Here is a 19,057-nt window from a genome sequence, read left to right as displayed (position 1 = left end):
TCTCCCGTGCTTGTAATACCTTGTCCGTGTCAATACTTGGTTTTAACCTTTTCCTCTTGCTCATAAAATTGCCCAACTTGTTTAAAACGTCACAGTTACCTTTTTTAACTTCATCCAATGGTTCTTCTTTAATTAGTTCCATGTGCGTCTGGGTCTCCTCTTCTCTCTGCTCCCTCTCCCCCACCGCCTCGGTCTCAACCGCTCCGGTTAAAATTTCGATGTCCATGCCTGAGTCCTCGCGCTCTGAGGCCTGTTGTCCAGGGGGTTGGGCACAGGGGGGATCTTCTACAGGTGCCGGCTCCTGGGAGGGACCCTCATCCCCCTCCTTTGATGTCTCCATGTTTATCTCTGACTCGTTTACTTCTCCCTCTTTCTCGGCAGAGGAAACACAAGTGCAGCGTGCGAGTGCACGGCAGCAGTCTGGGCATTTTAGAGCGTCGCACTCCCGGGCGTAGTGACCCTGCCGCAAGCACTCCCTGCACGTGAACTCCGGACACTCCCGCAGCACGTGACCAGGGTTCATGCACAACCGGCAGATTTTCACCTGCCGGTCGTGAATCACCCGGCAGTACAGGGGACCGTCCGGAGTCTCGAACCTGGTGGAGTACGGCAGGGAGGCCACATCCTTGGGGAATTTAGCTTTGATGAACCTCGTTCCGTCTTCTACGGATGTGCCCGGGTAGAAGCGCCGCCTCAATGGAAGGACAGGGTCCACTCCCCACCTCTGTAGCTTCTCCAGCACCTCTTCATCCGGTATGAACAGGGGCAGTTGCAAAAAGGAGACCATGATTTCGTTCACTTAAAGTCTTTTTGTCCGGATTAAATTTCCCTTGTATAAAAGACCTCCATCTAAAGCTTCGCACGCCTCCTCGTTTTCCAGCGTTGCTTCATATTGATTATTTTGCTTAGGCCGTAGTCCGAGTAGTTTCCCTGCACCCACCATCCTCTCAATTTCCTTAATTAAGTCAATTGGTGCTATGTTCTGACTCCCCTCTGTTTCTAAAAGCATTGTTAGTTCCCTCAAATATTTTCTTTGTCTTAGTCTTTTCACATTCCCCATATCTTTTTTTTCTTCTTGGTTATTCTTCTTTTCTTTATCACGTATGTTATGTTCCTTCCTTCTTCTCGCGTCCAGTCCATCGTCCATTTTATCTGCATCATTATTCCGTCCTTGCTCAAACAGATCCGTTGTTTTATTAATTGATCCGTTCATATTATTCTCATCCGCCTCACTTTCTTTCTCTTCACATCGAGCTACTTTGTTAGAATCATTGTCCATGCTCCTTTCCTTTGTGTCCAGTCCGATTTCATTCACAATTTTCGACTTTTTAAATACCTTGTTTGTAGCGTAGTTCTTCGACGTTGTTGGTTTCTCATTGTCGAGTGCCACCTCATTCCTTCTATCAGTCCCCGGAGGCAGATCTACAACTCGGCTGCTCGCCTCCACTCCTTGATTGACGCCACGCTGTCCGTCCATTGTCCTCTCAAAAAAGGAGAGAACCCAAAAAGGCTCCCGAGACAGACACCAAGTCCGCTGGGGACGCAAAAAACGAAAAAAGTAGACAAATCAAAGTACTTAAACTTTCAAATAAACCTTCAAAGTAAGAAAAACAAAGAATGGGGAGAGCCTTTCTCTCCCTACTGCAGCCGTCTACTCGCAATCACACACCTGCAAGTGGTTGCGTTCAGGGTAGTATGGCCGTAAGCGAAAGAAGAGGGTGAATTTTCAGTATTTATAATCAACACCGCGGAAGTTGCAACTCCACTGTTTGCCAAGAGGGGTAGCAATTTATAGAACAACAGGGGTTTAATATGTGCGTAATTCTTCATTTATTTGTTTTGCAAACAGGTTGTGAAAGAATGCAAATCCGTCCAAAAGGGGCTGCTCCGAGGCCAGAAAAAATACCAAAAAGTTTGCTGGAAGTAAAAAGCTTACAGCACCTGGTATTCCCAGGCGGTCTCCCATCCAAGTACTAACCAGGCCCGACCCTGCTTAGCTTCCGAGATCGGACGAGATTTTTTTTTTTTTTTTTTTCTTTTCTTCAATAACGCCACTGTTTGCCAAGAGGGGTAGCCATTTATAGAACAACAGGGGTTTAATATGTGTGTAATTCTTCATTTATTTGTTTTGCAAACAGGTTGTGAAAGAATGCAAATCCGTCCAAAAGGGGCTGCTCCGAGGCCAGAAAAAATACCAAAAAGTTTGCTGGAAGTAAAAAGCTTACAGCACCTGGTATTCCCAGGCGGTCTCCCATCCAAGTACTAACCAGGCCCGACCCTGCTTAGCTTCCGAGATCAGACGTGTTCAGGGTAGTATGGCCGTAAGCGAAAGAAGAGGGTGGATTTTCAGTATTTATAATCAACACCGCGGAAGTTGCAACTCCACTGTGTGCCAAGAGGGGTAGCAAATTATAAAACAACAGTGGTTTAATATGTGTGTAATTCTTCATTTATTTGTTTTGCAAAAAGGTTGTGAAAGAATGCAAATCCGTCCAAAAGGGGCTGCTCCGAGGCCAGAAAAAATACCAAAAAGCTTGCTGGAAGTAAAAAGCTTACAGCACCTGGTATTCCCAGGCGGTCTCCCATCCAAGTACTAACCAGGCCCGACCCTGCTTAGCTTCCGAGATCGGACGAGATCGGGCGTGTTCAGGGTAGTATGGCCGTAAGCGAAAGAAGAGGGTGAATTTTCAGTATTTATAATCAACACCGCGGAAGTTGCAACTCCACTGTGTGCCAAGAGGGGTAGCAAATTATAAAACAACAGTGGTTTAATATGTGTGTAATTCTTCATTTATTTGTTTTGCAAACAGGTTGTGAAAGAATGCAAATCCGTCCAAAAGGGGCTGCTCCGAGGCCAGAAAAAATACCAAAAAGCTTGCTGGAAGTAAAAAGCTTACAGCACCTGGTATTCCCAGGCGGTCTCCCATCCAAGTACTAACCGGGCCCGACCCTGCTTAGCTTCCGAGATCGGACGAGATCGGGCGTGTTCAGGGTAGTATGGCCGTAAGCGAAAGAAGAGGGTGAATTTTCAGTATTTATAATCAACACCGCGGAAGTTGCAACTCCACTGTTTGCCAAGAGGGGTAGCCATTAATAGAACAACAGGGGTTTAATATGTGCGTATTTCTTCATTTATTTGTTTTGCAAACAGGTTGTGAAAGAATGCAAATCCGTCCAAAAGGGGCTGCTCCGAGGCCAGAAAAAATACCAAAAAGTTTGCTGGAAGTAAAAAGCTTACAGCACCTGGTATTCCCAGGCGGTCTCCCATCCAAGTACTAACCAGGCCCGACTCTGCTTAGCTTCCGAGATCGGACGAGATCGGGCGTGTTCAGGGTAGTATGGCCGTAAGCGAGAGAAGAGGGTGAATTTTCAGTATTTATAATCAACACCGCGGATGTTGCAACCCCACTGTTTGCCAAGAGGGGTAGCAAATTATAAAACAACAATGGTTTAATATGTGCGTATTTCTTCATTTATTTGTTTTGCAAAAAGGTTGTGAAAGAATGCAAATCCGTCCAAAAGGGGCTGCTCCGAGGCCAGAAAAAATACCAAAAAGCTTGCTGGAAGTAAAAAGCTTACAGCACCTGGTATTCCCAGGCGGTCTCCCATCCAAGTACTAACCAGGCCCGACCCTGCTTAGCTTCCGAGATCGGGCGTGTTCAGGGTAGTATGGCCGTAAGCGAAAGAAGAGGGTGAATTTTCAGTATTTATAATCAATACCGCGGAAGTTGCAACCCCACTGTTTGCCAAGAGGGGTAGCAAATTATAAAACAACAGTGGTTTAATACGTGCGTAATTCTTCATTTATTTGTTTTGCAAACAGGTTGTGAAAGAATGCAAATCCGTCCAAAAGGGGCTGCTCCGAGGCCAGAAAAAATACCAAAAAGTTTGCTGGAAGTAAAAAGCTTACAGCACCTGGTATTCCCAGGCGGTCTCCCATCCAAGTACTAACCAGGCCCGACCCTGCTTAGCTTCCGAGATCGGACGAGATCGGGCGTGTTCAGGGTAGTATGGCCGTAAGCGAAAGAAGAGGGTGAATTTTCAGTATTTATAATCAACACCGCGGAAGTTGCAACTCCACTGTTTGCCAAGAGGGGTAGCCATTTATAGAACAACAGGGGTTTAATATGTGCATAATTCTTCATTTATTTGTTTTGCAAACAGGTTGTGAAAGAATGCAAATCCGTCCAAAAGGGGCTGCTCCGAGGCCAGAAAAAATACCAAAAAGTTTGCTGGAAGTAAAAAGCTTACAGCACCTGGTATTCCCAGGCGGTCTCCCATCCAAGTACTAACCAGGCCCGACTGCTTAGCTTCCGAGATCGGACGAGATTTTTTTTTTTTTTTGACTTTTATTGATAGAGCTTATCCAAAAACAATTTTACAATCCATAATTTACATCATTTTGCTCAGTACATCTTCATAGCTTTCAAAAACACAAAACGTGGTCATCTAACACTCGTACAACAACATTCGTGCATTAATGTTAAAACAAATTATGTGTAAATTCAGAGCACACTGTGTCGCATAATTCATAAAGTACTTTTTGTGCAGTGACCATAAACAACTTGTAAAATACATCTTCAAAGATTGTAATAGAGCTAAAACACAAACAGGCACGTCGATTACATCACATCTGGTAAACTTATTCTTACACCCTCCCAAGTTATTTGCACAAAAGGATTAGTAAGAACAAATATTTTGTTAAAAACCTCCAAACTTCCGTTATTATTAAAATAGACATACAGTGCTTCCATTATTCTTTTCAATTTGCTTTCAAACAGTTTGCATATATCCAGTTTCCGTCCTTTATTCTTCAAAACCGTTCTTCTTACCCACACTGTATGCCTAGCCACTGACAAAACTATATTGAGTGCCTGGTTATTTTTTCCTTTTTTACCTTGTATCATCCCAAATAAAAACATCTTCTCCCAATTTTCATCAACATACTGCTCATTCTGTCCAAAACCTTTCGTCATTTCCTTAAGCACTGCGGTCAGTTTTTCCAGTTCTTCACAGTTAAAGAACATATGCTTTAAGCCCTCTTTCTCCTTCTTGCATATTTTGCATGTTTCATCCCTCGCAAGTCCCATCTTAAAAAGTCTCATTTCATTAAAAACACAGTTGTGGGCTAAAAGGAAATCAAAATTTTCTAACGAAGGGCATTTCAAACCGGTTCTGATGTTTCTCCACACATCTTTTGTGTTAAAATCTACAAACATCTTTTCCCAATAAGAATTTGCTCTCGGTTGTATAAAAGCCATTTCTCTAAAAACAGAATAGAAGTCTTTTAAAACAAGAGCACTAAAAGGTGTCCCTGTGTCCTTCATCTCTATTCTCATTGGACCTTCCTCTTGTTTCTTTTCATTTCTTTCTATAATTGTCCACCATTCTTTAGGAACTGCTTTTTTTATTGTCATGTACTCATTCCTGATTTTTTCTTCATTTCATTCGTCTACTGTTGCACCAATCTCGTCAATGAAAGCCTGAAATGGCAAGAATCCCGGTCTGACCTCGTACAAAAGATCTCTGATTTTTCGGAATCCTGCGTCAAACCAGTGCTTGTAAAAGTTCCCTCCTCCAATTCGTAAATTCGGATTTAAGAACAAGGGTTGATTTAAAATTTCTTCCTTTCCCTCCGGTTTAAAAACTACATGTCCTATAAAATCACTCCAAGCCCTTAAAACTTCCCTATAAAAGTCTGGGATGCCGTTTGTCATATATTCTTTTGTTTTCATCCACAAGGCTGAAGGCCCCATTTTAAAAGTTTTGTCTAAAAAGTATTCCAGAATTCGTGTCGATTCTTTGTCTCCCTCCCTCATGAAATTTTTAACAGTTTTTATTCTTAAAGCCTTCAGTCTTATGGATGGATCGAGCAATCCCAGACCGCCCTCCTCCACCCTTCCAATCAGAGTCTCATAGGCTATTTTAGCTGGCTTACCATCCCAAATAAAATCAGTCACATACTGCTTCAGAGTTTTAACTGTGGGTAATGGCAAACACTCTGATCCAAGGACACTCCATATTTTGGATAAAAACAGTGTATTAAACAACTAAAATTTTTCCCTTCAGAGTAAGACTTCTCCTTTTCCAAAATGCCAATCTATTTCTTATTTTCCCGATTGTCTCCTCCCACATCAGTTTCGTAGTTTCTTTTTCATTTGGTCCTATTCTCACCCCCAGAATTTTAAGGTTATCTTTTACTTCTTTAAAAGGCAGTGTCCTTGACAAGGCGGTTTGCTTTCCTAATTTTAAAATCTCAGTTTTGCCAACATTCATCCGAGCTCCTGAACCCCGGCTGTATATTTCTATGGCATCCAACGCTTTAAAAATGCTGTGCTCATCTTTTAAAATTAGGGTTGTGTCATCTGCATATTGATAAATTTTGGTTTCTGTGTTAAAATTCTTAAAACCTTCAATCTTTACCCCTTTTATTCCATTGTCAGCATTGATCGCAAGTCCTAAAGGTTCTGCAACCAAAGAATAAAGTATTGCTGACAGTGGACAGCCCTGTCTTATTGACCTGGTTAAAGGAATAAAATCTGTTAAAAAACCATTGCATTTGACACAACTCTTGGCATCAGCGTAGAGACATCTCAGACACCGGATTATGTTTTCTCCAAAATCAAATCTTTCTAAAACCGCAAATAGAAAATCGTGCTCTACCCTATCAAACGCTTTTTCTAAGTCTGCATTAATTAAAAAGCCACTGACTCCTGCCTTCTCCATGTACCAGACTTTGTCCCTCACACCATTAACTGTGTCTGAGATGTCTCTGCCTATTACCGCATAAGCCTGGTTAGTTTGGATGACTGTTGGTAAGACCCGCTTCAGTCTGTTTGCCATTATCTTCGCCAAAATCTTGTAGTCACAATTTAAAAGGCTTATGGGTCTAAAATTCTGCAGCTCTTCCCTGTCCCCTTTCTTTTTATATATAATTTTAATTAAACCTCTTGACATCCTTGAGCTGAGAGCCCCTCCTTTCCACACTTCTTCATACATTTGTCTTAAAACAGGAACAAGAGAACCTTTAAAAACCTTGTAAAATTCACATGGTAAGCCATCCAGACCAGGACTCCTGCCGTTTTTCATCTCATCTATGGCTCTCTCTATTTCTTCACTATTGATGTCTCTATTGCACATTGTTTTATCTTCCTTACTTACTTTACTCTTAATATTATTCAATAAAAAATCTTTTGCACCCTCTTCCACACCTTGTTTTGAAAATAAGTTGGTATAGAATCTTTTTATTTCCTTTAAAATATTGTCCTTATCTGTCAATCTCTTTCCTTCTCCATTTTTAATACATTTAATTTCTTCCGTTTTCTGTCTGTTTTTTTCTAGTTCAAAAAAGAACTTTGTGCATCGTTCGCCTTCAATCATATATTTCGCTCTACTTCTTATCATAGCTCCCTGGAATTTCTCTTCTTCTATTTTTTTAAGTTCATCTTCTATCTCCATAATTTTATTCGTGTTTTCATTTTTCCCATCACTTTGTTTTAGTTCCTCTTCTAGTTCTTTTCGTAACTTTTCTTCTCTCCCCCTTTCCTGTCTTCTCAGTTTTTTACAAAACAAAATCGAATGTCTTTTAATATCATACTTTAGATTGTCCCACCATATTCCCAAGTTACTTTCATACTTTGTCATGTTCTTTATGCTGTTCACAATTATATTTTCTATTTCCATTTGATAAAAATTGTCTTTTAAGACTTTTGTATTTAAAATCCATACCCCCGGCCCCTTCTCTATTTTATTCAGATCTATATTAAAAACAATAAAGTCATGATCACTAAAATTACATCTTCTGTAGTAAATACTTTTAAAATTCTCCATAAAACTACTTTTTGCCAAAACAATATCAATTCTGCTTTGCTTAATTTCATCTAAAACAATTTGTCTTCTGCTAAACTTTCTAACTCCTTTATTCCTTTCTCTCCATACATCTATTAAGTCGAGTTCTTCCATTACCTGTATTAGTTCCTTTCTTCCCCTTTCTGCTCTAAAAACTATATTATCTGCCACATCTTCTTTCTGTAGTGCTATATTAAAATCCCCAGCAACCACAGTTTCCCCCCAAGCCTCGATTAGAACTTTTAATTTCATAAAAAATTCAACTTTCTCTTTCTCTTCATTCGGTGCATGTATGTTACAAACATTCATTTTCTCATTACCTTCTCCAACACTTATAGTTAGTATTTTTCCTTTTTTATCATTATATATTTCTGTTACTTCCTCAACCATATTCCTTTTAATTAAAAAAGCCACTCCTCTACCTCTTCCCTCACAATTATTAAATAAAACCTCCCCATCCCATCGTTTTCTAAAATCCTCCGCTATCACACTTGTCCAGTTCGTTTCTTGCAATAAAATAATATCATTTTTCTCAGTCTCTCTGATTAACTTCTGTAATTTTTCGGGATTCGCCCCTCCCCTCATGTTTATTGAAATAAAATTCCACCCCATTAAAATAATAAATGGCAATAAATAATTCAAGCCAACAAAATATTTAAGAAACATAAAACCAACCATTACTATGTACCACCATCATCCTGTAAAACCTCAAATCTCCCTCCAGTTATTTCTATTTGTTTTGCCTTTCTTCTTCTCTCCTGTGCTTGTAATACCTTGTCTATGTTAATACTTGGTTTCAACCTTTTCCTTTTGGTCGTAAAATTGCCCCACTTGTTTGAAATGTCACGGTTAATTTTTCCTTTTCCAACTTCATCCAATGATTCTTCTTTATTTAGTTCCTTGTGTGTCTGGGTCTCCTCCTCCCTCTGCCCCTTCTCCCCCATTGTTTCAGCCCCAATTATTCCAGTTAAAATCCCAATGTCCATGCCTGAGTCCTCGCGCTCTGAGTCTTGTTGTCTGGGGGGCTGAGCACAGGGGGGATCCTCTTCAGGTGTCGGTTCCTGGGAGGGACCCTCATCCCCCGCCTCTGATGCCACCATGTTTATCTCCAACTTGCTTACTTCTCCCTCTCCCTCAGCAGAAGAAACGCATGTACAGTGTATGAATGCACGGCAGCAATCAGGGCATCTGAGAGCGACGCATTCCCGGGCATAGTGACCCTGCTGTAAGCACTCCCTGCACGTAAACTCCGGACATTCCCGCAGCACGTGACCAGGGTTCATGCACAACCGGCAGATCTTCACCTGCCGGTCGTGAATCACCCGGCAGTACCGGGGACCGTTCGGAGTTTCAAATCTAGTGGAATACGGCAGGGAGGCTACATCTTTCGGGAATTTTACTTTAATGAATCTTGTTCCATCTTCAACGGACGTGCCCGGGTAGAAGCGCCGCCTCAATGGGAGGACAGGGTCCACTCTCCACCTCTGCAGCTTTTCCAACACCTCTTCATCTGTTATGAATGGGGGCAGTTGTAGGAAGGAGACCATAACTTCGTTAACTTGAGTCTTTTAGTCTGAATTAGAACCCCTTTGCATAAGAGACCCCCATCTAAAATTTCACATGCCTCCTCATTTTCCAACGTCGCTTCATATTGTTTATTTTGTGTAGACCGTAGTACCAGTAGCTTCCCCGTACCCACCATCTTCTCGATTTCTTTAATTAAGTCAATTGGTGTTATGTTTTCAATCTCCTCCGTTTCCAAAAGCATTGTCAGTTCTTTCAAATATTTTCTTTGTCTCAGCCCTTTCACATTCTCCATATCTTTTTTTGTTTCTTGCTTGTTTCTCTTTTCTCCATCACGCATGTTATATTCCTTCTTTCTCCTCATGTCCAATCCATTGTTCATTTTATCCGCATCATTATTCTGTCCTTGTACAATCATTTCAGTTGTTTTGTTAATTAATCCATTCATATTATTTCCATCCGCCTCGCTTTCTTTCCCTCCATGCCGAGCTACCTTGTTGAAATCATTGTCTATACTCTTTTTCCTTGTATCCAGTCCGGTTTCATTCATAATTAGCAACTTTTTAAATACCTTGTTTGAATCACAGTCCATTGTCGTTGTCGGTTTTCCATTGTCCAGTTTCACTTCACTACATCCATCAGTTCCTGGGGGCAAATCCACAACACTCTTGCCCGCTTCCACTCCAAACTCGATGCCATGCGGTCTGTCCATTGTTTGTTCAAAAAAGAGAGAACCAAAAAAAGGCTCCCCAGACAGAAACTAAGTCTGCTGGGGACGCAAAAACGAAAATAAATAAATAAATAAATAAATAAAGCACTTAAACTTTTAAATAAACCTTCAAATAAATAAGAAAACCAACAAAGAATGGGGAGAGCCTTCCTCTCCCTACTGCAGCCATCAACTCACAAACACAAACCAGGAAGTGGGCGTGTTCAGGGTAGTATGGCCGTAAGCGAAAGAAGAGGGTGAATTTTCCGTATTTATAATCAACACCGCGGAAGTTGCAATGCCACTGTTTGCCAAGAGGGGTAGCAAATTATAAAACAACAGTGGTTTAATATGTGCGTATTTCTTCATTTATTTGTTTTCCAAAAAGGTTGTGAAAGAATGCAAATCCGTCCAAAAGGGGCTGCTCCGAGGCCAGAAAAAATACCAAAAAGTTTGCTGGAAGTAAAAAGCTTACAGCTCCTGGTATTCCCAGGCGGTCTCCCATCCAAGTACTAACCAGGCCCGACCCTGCTTAGCTTCCGAGATCGGACGAGATCGGGCGTGTTCAGGGTAGTATGGCCGTAAGCGAAAGAAGAGGGAGAATTTTCAGTATTTATAATCAATGTTGTAGAAATTGGAGGTCCGATAATCGAGAGAAAGTCTTCTCATAAGTGGATAAAAGAAATAGACAGGAGCCAGCCTCGTTACGGAGGGAGATGTCACTTTATTGATGCGTCAATAAAGATCTCACAGAGCTAGGAACATGACAATGTATTTAAAGCTGGTAGTGACGATTAGGCTTCGATTGAGTACACCCCAAAAGGCGGTCCTGTATCACGTATCAAGTACAGAGCGTCCCGTCCCTTGCACGCTATCTTCAAGGAAACTTAATGTCTGCCAAGAGTATGTTCAAGGATGTCTACCCGACCGTTTCCCACTACTGTAAGCAAGTCTTTCTAAATTTCTACATGTATGCAAGTCTATTCTACATTTGCAAGTGTATTTACCACAACATATCCCCCCTTTTTTTTTTTTTTTTTTTCTCTTCTGTTACCTTATCCCCCCTTTTGGGAGTTCATACTCCCACTTTGAACAGAAATTAAAATCAAAAATGAATACAGAGTAGTGGTAAAGTATTACAAATCATAGACATCAATACACGGACAGAGTTTACGCAAATCGAAAATAAAATAAAATTCTGGCGGTCAGCCTGCTGTGATCATTCTAACTTTCATTGTTCATGTTTCATTTACAAAAACCCCCAACACTCCAAACATCTGACCCATGCACTAACCCCCCCCCTTCATTTATCTTTATCCGTACACACTGGATTATACACGCGGACCGTCGACGGTTGATCGGTACGTGATAAAGGTAAATGAATAAATGAACTGATAAGTGAGTGATAACAAATTTCGGTAACAGTCGTCGATACATTCCAAGATGAGTGCATGACTGGATAGTGATATCCACATTGGCCTTTGGCCTGACCCCCGTGAACAATTTGAAGACCATGCATTGTCGTATTCGTCAACGGGTGTCGTGAAGTCAGATGTTGGAGTGAGTGTTCATCCCAGCAGGCATCACGCTCAGTTTCCATGCAGCCAAAAACCCGGAAGCGACGATGCATCCTGACCATCCCAGACAGCAGCTTGCTCCCCGGCAGTGTGACATACCAACAAAAGAATCACAATCAGAAACCAATATATTTGTTGCTGTTATTCCTAGTGCTATATAGTGTGTTACGTGTTTAACAGTAGTGCTAATTGATATCGTATTCAGTCCAGATCATCATATGTCTCTCTTTCCGCAGATGCTCCATTTTTTATTATAATGTAGACTGACTATCAACGTTGCCAGATAAAATTCAAGGCGTTGAATTTAGTTTAGTCATCTGTTCTTCCTCACTTAGGAATAGGCTTGGATATTTAATCACTAACTGTGCTCATTGAGCTTCTGCCACCCTAGTATTGCCACTACTGTCATTTGTTCTCCAAAAGTCTTAAGCATTCCTCTTTTAAGAATAGGTATGGCACAGAAACACAACAAACACATAATTATTACGACAGTTAGCACAAAAATTTCCCCTTTCGCTAACAGACTACCCCAGTACCCAAATGTAGACGAGAACCAATCAAAAGAGATACTGTTCTTTTCAGTATTTACTGTCACTTCATTGCTCAACTCACGAATTTTTGACAGTGCTTTTGTGAAGCTTCCTGCTTCGGATGTATTTAAAGGTATATAAGTACAGCATTCCTCCTATATCATATGACACACGCCTCCTTTACTGGCTAAGAGAAAATCGCTTTGCTCTCCTACTGCACTAAAGGCCTCGTTAATGTAATTAATAAAACGTCGTTGGTTGTAATAAATGTAATTAATCCATTCTGCGTTCTTTTTCGGAGTTATCCAGATAAATATCGATTCTAATCCAGACTTAATTTCATTCCTAGCTTTAAATTCTTCTGGAATTCCTCTCGGTTGTCCGATGGTATCTAGCTATACACGTCCACCCGGAACATATGCTTTCTTTACTGCGGCCAATTGTCAACAAAAATATTTCATTCAATTACCTTTTCCCCTTTACATTCCTTTCTTTTGTCACTTGCATGTCCCCCTCTTCTCTTTTCCTCAACGCCCACTTTCTTTTCCCCTTTTTACCTTCTTTTACTAACTTTTATCTTTCTGTATTTGTAACTTCCTTACTTGCTCTGCCAACAATCCATTTTCCACATAACTTTCCCTTCTCCTACGCCCTCTAACACATGCCTTTTAGCCCACTAGTTTAATGGGAAATTGACATATAACCATCTCACTTATTTATTTATTTATTTATTTATTTATCTTTTATTTTTCTTTCCAAACCAATTCAATCTACTATCTTAGCCTCACCTATTTAATGTGAAAATGACGTGCATTGATCCACAATGATTCATCTTACTCATTTTTATTCGACTCAATGAATTTTCCCTCCATATTCAATGAAAAGAAAGAATTTACTCACGCTTTTCCACTATTCTCGTACAACAATGCTTTTCATTCCCAAATTACTCCATTCCAATACACTCAATTGGATTTTTCCTCGTCTTCACATTCCTTAACTTTCCCAATTTTGAACTGAGAACCGGAATAGGTTAACTTTTTTCTTTTTGTTATTATCCTATCCTTTCTTGGTGTTATTCTGGCATTAACATAATCTAAAGCACCTAAAATAACCAAACATACTTTTCTAGACTTTTCACTTCTAAATTCATCGTTTTCCAACTGAAAAAATATTTATTTTTCTGGGAACTCCATAGGCTCTCGGACGTTATGTTGCACATCCTTAGCGTCAAAACGATTTCTAAAAAAAACGAACGTTTTCGATTCCTAACGAGACGTGCTATCGGTTCTATCTAAAACAATACATTTTAAACCGTCTACCTCTTTAAAAACGTTTTTCTCGTCTCTTTGAGCACTGTATTGTTCCCTTTTTCCTTTTCCTTCGATATTTTTCTGTTAATCCTTTCAGTTACGTGGGCCGATTAAACGCTGGACAACCATATAGACAAGAAAGATAAGAATACAGGAAAGAATACAAACACTTACAACATTGAACAAACATAAAACATAAAACAAGACAGATGGCCCACAAAATTTAATTTTAATTAGTCAAATTAAGTCAGTGCACATTGAGACCATGCGCCTACACAACTACCGAGTTAGGGTTATGGTTTTCCTCTTCTACACAATTTCCCGAATTTTACGTACTGGCCGTGCACTCATTTTTGGCTGTCGGCGTTGTAACCTCACTCCTCAGTGCTGTCGCCGTGGGTGTAGGTTTTTCTGGACTTTGGTGTGTCGGTACCCTTCTCGCCTGTATCGTCACATTAAGGTTTAGCATATTATCCGTCACTTTAGTCTGTACTGTCGTTAACACATTTGGTTTCTGGTAGTCCATCGGCACTCCGACTGGTTGCACGTCTTTATATTTATTTTAAGTGGAAATCAAAATCCCCACTATAAGATGCCCTATCCATTTTGAGCATTCTATCCCAAAATTCTAACTAGAAGATAAACAATTTATTTTTTAAATCGTCAGTTCTAAATTTCAAATTTTGCTTTTTCACTAAATACAGTCACTGGATCAGTTTAACCATTATCCTTGTCAGAATCATTTACCCTGATTTGAGTGTTTGAGTGTTCTCTTTTGTAGATTGATCACATCCGAGAAAAAATTTGTATGCACTTTTTATTTGCATTTTCTTTTGATTTTCAATGTGTTATCTTGCTGTTGGCCATTCCCCTCGAGGCAGATGACCAGGATAGATTGTTAAATTGTCAATTTAACCCAAGAAAAGACGTTTTTATTGTTATGATTCACTCTTTGTTTTGCCTTTTATAAAAATCATAACCTATATATGATCTCTTCAGTAAGTAAACTTGTTCAAAATAACAGTATTTTGCAAAGAAAGCAGGTAATTCACGCTCAAAGTGAATGATTTTGCCAAAAATGAAAAATACCATCCCAAAATGTTCTCAATGTGGGCGATTTGCTAATGGTGAATGGTTATCTTAATTGATTTTTGTTAATCAATTTGACAAACATTGTAAATTTTGTAATATTACAACATTTCTTCTGTGTAATATTTTTCTATCCGTCCAAATTTCGTAATTTGAATCTCAAAAAACAGTTATATGGAGAGCTTATTCAGAAGACAATTTTTCATCAATTTCGGAAAAAACTAGGTTTTAACTTATTTTTACGGAATGTCTCAACTTCCCCCCTGAGTTAAAACCTAAGTTCACAATCTATGTCTCTCTTTCGTCTGACTCATCCCATAATACTCGGAATTTCAGTAATTCAAAACTTGTCTTCTATCGCAATTGCACTATTTATACACGTCCTTCTACTCAATCAAGGAAGCAAGGTTTAGGGCGCTCTAAGGAGAGGGATGACTGAGTATGGGCGCCAAGAGTGGACTGAGAGTGTGATCCTGGCCACTGTGTTGTGCGGTGCAGAGACGATTCAGTTTTATTAAGACGACAGCAGTGTGCGTGTGTGTGTGTCGTCGTATCGATACTAATAACTAAATGGAGTGGAATGGAACTATGATGACTATAACATGAAACCAAACGAGACGTCACGCTCTATGTTTGTTCTTTAGTGTGGCCCCCGAGTTAAAATGAGTTTGACACCCCTGTTTTTTTTTAAGTACTAGTAGACATTAATTATCTTAGTTTAATTAATTTCCATTCATTTCCCATGCAGTTATATTTTTAAATCACCATGATATGTCTCGAAATCCATTAATCCGGTATTTTTAATTCATTTAATCCTTTCCAGGATTGATCAATCTTTTTCTCATTGTCTTCTAAAAAAAAATGCTGTTTTCCATAACATGAGCATCACCTAGAGGCAGTGGATATGACACAATAATTAGAAGAAAATAGTGCTTCTTTGGGCACTGTGACTCTCCTTATTTATCCTGTTCAGCACTTTTATTTTGGTTGCACTCCACAGTGCAAAGACATCTTGGGGTCAATTTATACACACTGTCCCTTTAAAAGATTTCGAGTGCATGTTTCCTATGAAACCATATTCTAAAAATTATATTTTACACATTTTCGTCATATCTCACATTTTTCTTTTTTCCTGTAATATTTTTGATTTTGGTACTTTCGAGCTTCCATACCTCAGGGCCAGTGAGCCCTTCATGAGGTAAAATGTACTTGTACTTTCCAAATCCTCAACCGTTTTGGCATGTTATACAGTAGTGTCACACTTAACCGGGCCGCTGTCTCTAGGATGCGTCATGGTCTGCAACTGCAGCGTCGCTGTCGGGATCCCCGGCTGCACTTCTGGACCCGCAATTTCCATTCGCCGCTGCGATTTCTCGAGCTCTGCTCCTAGTAACAACCGTATCAGACAATTTATTATCACACACAGCTTTGTCATCCACATCTTGTTTTCCTAATTTAACGTTACTGCCCTGTTGATCTTGCTTGGTCTCGTTGACGGTGGCAGCGTGAGCCGTGGTACAGTGGTTCAGATGGTACCATTTTGAGCTGCCCTTGACCTGGACTGCGGCCAGCGTTGCCCTCACGACGGTGTACGGTCCCTCACGCCTCGGATGGTTCCACTTTCGTTGAAACTTTGATGTAGACGAGATCCCCTGGGACGTCTTCTCAAATGGTTGTTCGACCCTGGACCCTTGTCTCTTAACCAGCCAGTAGATGACAGCCGTCAATTGTCTCATACAGTCTCTCAGTTCAGTTTGTAGTTGCTCAAGTGGCGGCCCCTTATAGGGACCTCCCAGATGCGGCGCTGGTCTGCCTGTTAGCATTTCATGCGGTGTTAAATGCGTGATCCAATGAGTTTGCATGCGATAACTCATCAGCGCTAACTGTAGCGCATCCCCTCAGTCGAGCCTAGTACTCACAAAGATCTTGTTTATCTTTGATTTTAATATTCCATTTACTCTTTTCCACCATCCCTTGACTTTGTTGATAAACCTCACCGAACCGTTGTTTAATGTGTAGTTTTTGTAAGATGCCCTTCACGACCTTTTGAACAAATGTTATCCGAGCTTATTTCTGACGGTATGCCAAATCGCGGAATAACTTCTCTAATCAAAAACCTAATTACTGTTCCCGCACCTAGATCTTTTGATGGCACTGCTCCTATTATTCCTATTACTCCTATTATTATTATTCTCTCCGTCTACCGTGGCCTGTAAATACGGAGACCAGTAACCTTGTTTTTTCAGCTATTTCACACCCCCCCTTGCATAATATTTTTAAATTGTGCACTTGTATCTGATATAAAGTCAAAGGTATTCCCCTGTTACCTATTCCCCTTAATAATCCTCCTGATGCTCCTGCATCTGGAGACACATCACCGTTTTCCTGGAAAGCAGATTCAAAATACAATTTTAGCAGTATTTCTGTGTTAAAAATAAAATAATTCACAATCCAAACGTATCAATATTCCTCAGATTTGTAAACACTACGTCAATCAACAAGATTCTAGCGTGATTCAATGCAGACTCGTGTTGTTCGTTATCACCGCCTCGTCGACGGCCTTGGCCGTCTGGCTCAGTCCATCGTGACGTTCCACTCGCAATCCGCTGCAGGAATGTGCCATGAGCTTTATCAGTGCCACACTGACCTTGGTGCCCAGTTGTCTACCTCTTTCTCCTCGAAACTGGCTGCAATCAGTTCAGATTGCCTCCTGCTCACTGTTTGAGGACAGCCTGGATGTGCTCCAGTGTCCCCACGACCCTGCTGTAGACAAGCTGCGCAGACAACGGATGAGTGAACGTCTTTGTTTGTTCTTTGCTTGTTTTCCTGTCCATCTTCAGCCTTTTTCAACAGTGCGTCTGACTTCTGAATCCTGTTAAATCGGTCATGTTTACAAACTCGGATGTTTAGTCTAGGTTAAATGACCATGAAGACATCACCTTAGCAATTAAATTCTTAAATTTTTCATGGTCTTCCTCAAGATCGAGTAATCTGCTCCTCATTGTCTTTTGAAAATGCTTGCCAAATTGTTTCCTCAATTTACCCAAACTATACTTATCACGTTCATCGGAACAAGATCTCACAAATCAAAAGGCCACACGCAAACGGAGCACTTGACGAATTAAGTAATCCCTCCACTTTTTTTTTTGTTTTTCGATACAGTAAAGGAGCGAAAGACGGGGGAAAGACGGGGGTGGGGCGGGAATACACATGGTTGAGCTCAACTCACACAGAGCGAAAGACGGGGGAAAGACGGGGGTGGGGTGGGGGTGAGCTTTGGGTGCGAGAACAACCCACAAAAAGCAAGACACTTTAACGCACATACAAGACCGTAAAATGTAGAATAAGCAGTCACTCCATCAATCATCCATGCTTCCTTAACTCCTCTCCCAACGCCAAACAACACAAAAAACAAAAAAAGACAAAAAGAAACACAGGCTCTCCTAGCCCTTAAACAGTTAAGTATAAATCACCCGCGCACACTCACTCAGGCGGGCGGGGGAGAAACCGAACCGAACAGAACACACATCCACATACAGAGAGACACACGCACAATTAACGCCAGCTGGCACACACACCAACATTCCCGAATGAGACATCTCCCAGACTGAAAACATGTCAGCAATTCTCACACATTCTGTGTATCGCTTGTTTCTATGCGGATATATCTTAATAATACAACATCTGATTACTGCTCATTTTTCTAACGCCGGTATAACCTTTTAGATTGTAGAAAATGGCGAGGTTCCATGCACCACACTTTTTCCTAAGTGCAAGGTTACATATCCCTCCCAAACCATCAATCGACTAGGGAGACACATAAAACATGCCCCGTATTAACCACACATAGATCGTCTACTCCCGAACTGTCACTTCAGCAAATGATGACGTCTCATCACCGTTTCCATACAGATCACAAGACAATTATAAATCTACAAATACCGACGCCGCTGCACCATTTTATCCAGGTAAAATTAGCCTTTTTCCTTTTTCAAGCAGCCTACGTCCCAAAACAAACAGGATTCTTTGAGCACCGAACTCCCGGGACAAAACAAAAAAAAATAAATCTCAACTCAGTTTACATATCTCATCCGTCCGAACTTGGGCCTGATTATAGACGGAAAATTCCACGTGCACGCATTTTCATAATTTAGCTCCGACGTCACAGGCTCCTGTCCTCCCACGAATCTCGACAAGCAAACCGAAGTAAGGAGAGAAAAAAAAAAATCTTCCTTACCTCAACCGCTCATTCGAGACCGTTCCACTGAGAAGTCTTTTCCCTTTTCTTTTTTACTTAATTAGTGCCAGTCCACGTTGCGGCGCCAAATGTTGTAGAAATTGGAGGTCCGATAATCGAGAGAAAGTCTTCTCATAAGTGGATAAAAGAAATAGACAGGAGCCAGCTTCGTTATGGAGGGAGATGTCACTTTATTGATGCGTCAATAAAGATCTCACAGAGCTAGGAACATG

The 19,057-nt window shown here is 40.7% G+C and overlaps 5 non-coding genes and 2 pseudogenes across 5 annotated transcripts; all 7 read right to left on the bottom strand.

The window, feature by feature from the left end:
• Nucleotides 1-2,218: 2,218 nt before the first annotated feature.
• On the bottom strand, nucleotides 2,219-2,327 carry LOC148375271 (5S ribosomal RNA; annotated as a pseudogene).
• A 222-nt stretch (nucleotides 2,328-2,549) lies between these two features.
• On the bottom strand, nucleotides 2,550-2,668 carry LOC148375270 (5S ribosomal RNA). The gene has a single exon (XR_015848331.1). It is a non-coding gene; the product is annotated as a 5S ribosomal RNA (ribosomal RNA).
• Nucleotides 2,669-2,890: 222 nt separating this feature from the next.
• LOC148375269 (5S ribosomal RNA) lies at nucleotides 2,891-3,009 on the bottom strand. The gene has a single exon (XR_015849413.1). It is a non-coding gene; the product is annotated as a 5S ribosomal RNA (ribosomal RNA).
• Nucleotides 3,010-3,231: 222 nt separating this feature from the next.
• Nucleotides 3,232-3,350, bottom strand: LOC148375268 (5S ribosomal RNA). Its single transcript, XR_015847531.1, has one exon. It is a non-coding gene; the product is annotated as a 5S ribosomal RNA (ribosomal RNA).
• Nucleotides 3,351-3,572: 222 nt separating this feature from the next.
• LOC148375267 (5S ribosomal RNA) lies at nucleotides 3,573-3,681 on the bottom strand (annotated as a pseudogene).
• Nucleotides 3,682-3,903: 222 nt separating this feature from the next.
• On the bottom strand, nucleotides 3,904-4,022 carry LOC148375266 (5S ribosomal RNA). The gene has a single exon (XR_015848324.1). It is a non-coding gene; the product is annotated as a 5S ribosomal RNA (ribosomal RNA).
• Nucleotides 4,023-10,549: 6,527 nt separating this feature from the next.
• LOC148375265 (5S ribosomal RNA) lies at nucleotides 10,550-10,668 on the bottom strand. The gene has a single exon (XR_015847434.1). It is a non-coding gene; the product is annotated as a 5S ribosomal RNA (ribosomal RNA).
• Nucleotides 10,669-19,057: the final 8,389 nt, after the last annotated feature.

The sequence above is a fragment of the Urocampus carinirostris genome, chromosome 1, assembly GCF_059441175.1.
Source record: "Urocampus carinirostris isolate Australia breed hairy pipefish chromosome 1, RoL_Ucar_1.0, whole genome shotgun sequence".
Taxonomy (NCBI): domain Eukaryota; kingdom Metazoa; phylum Chordata; class Actinopteri; order Syngnathiformes; family Syngnathidae; genus Urocampus; species Urocampus carinirostris.
The sequence above is the reverse complement of the archived record's forward strand: the minus strand, read 5'-3'. Positions and strand labels throughout refer to the sequence as shown.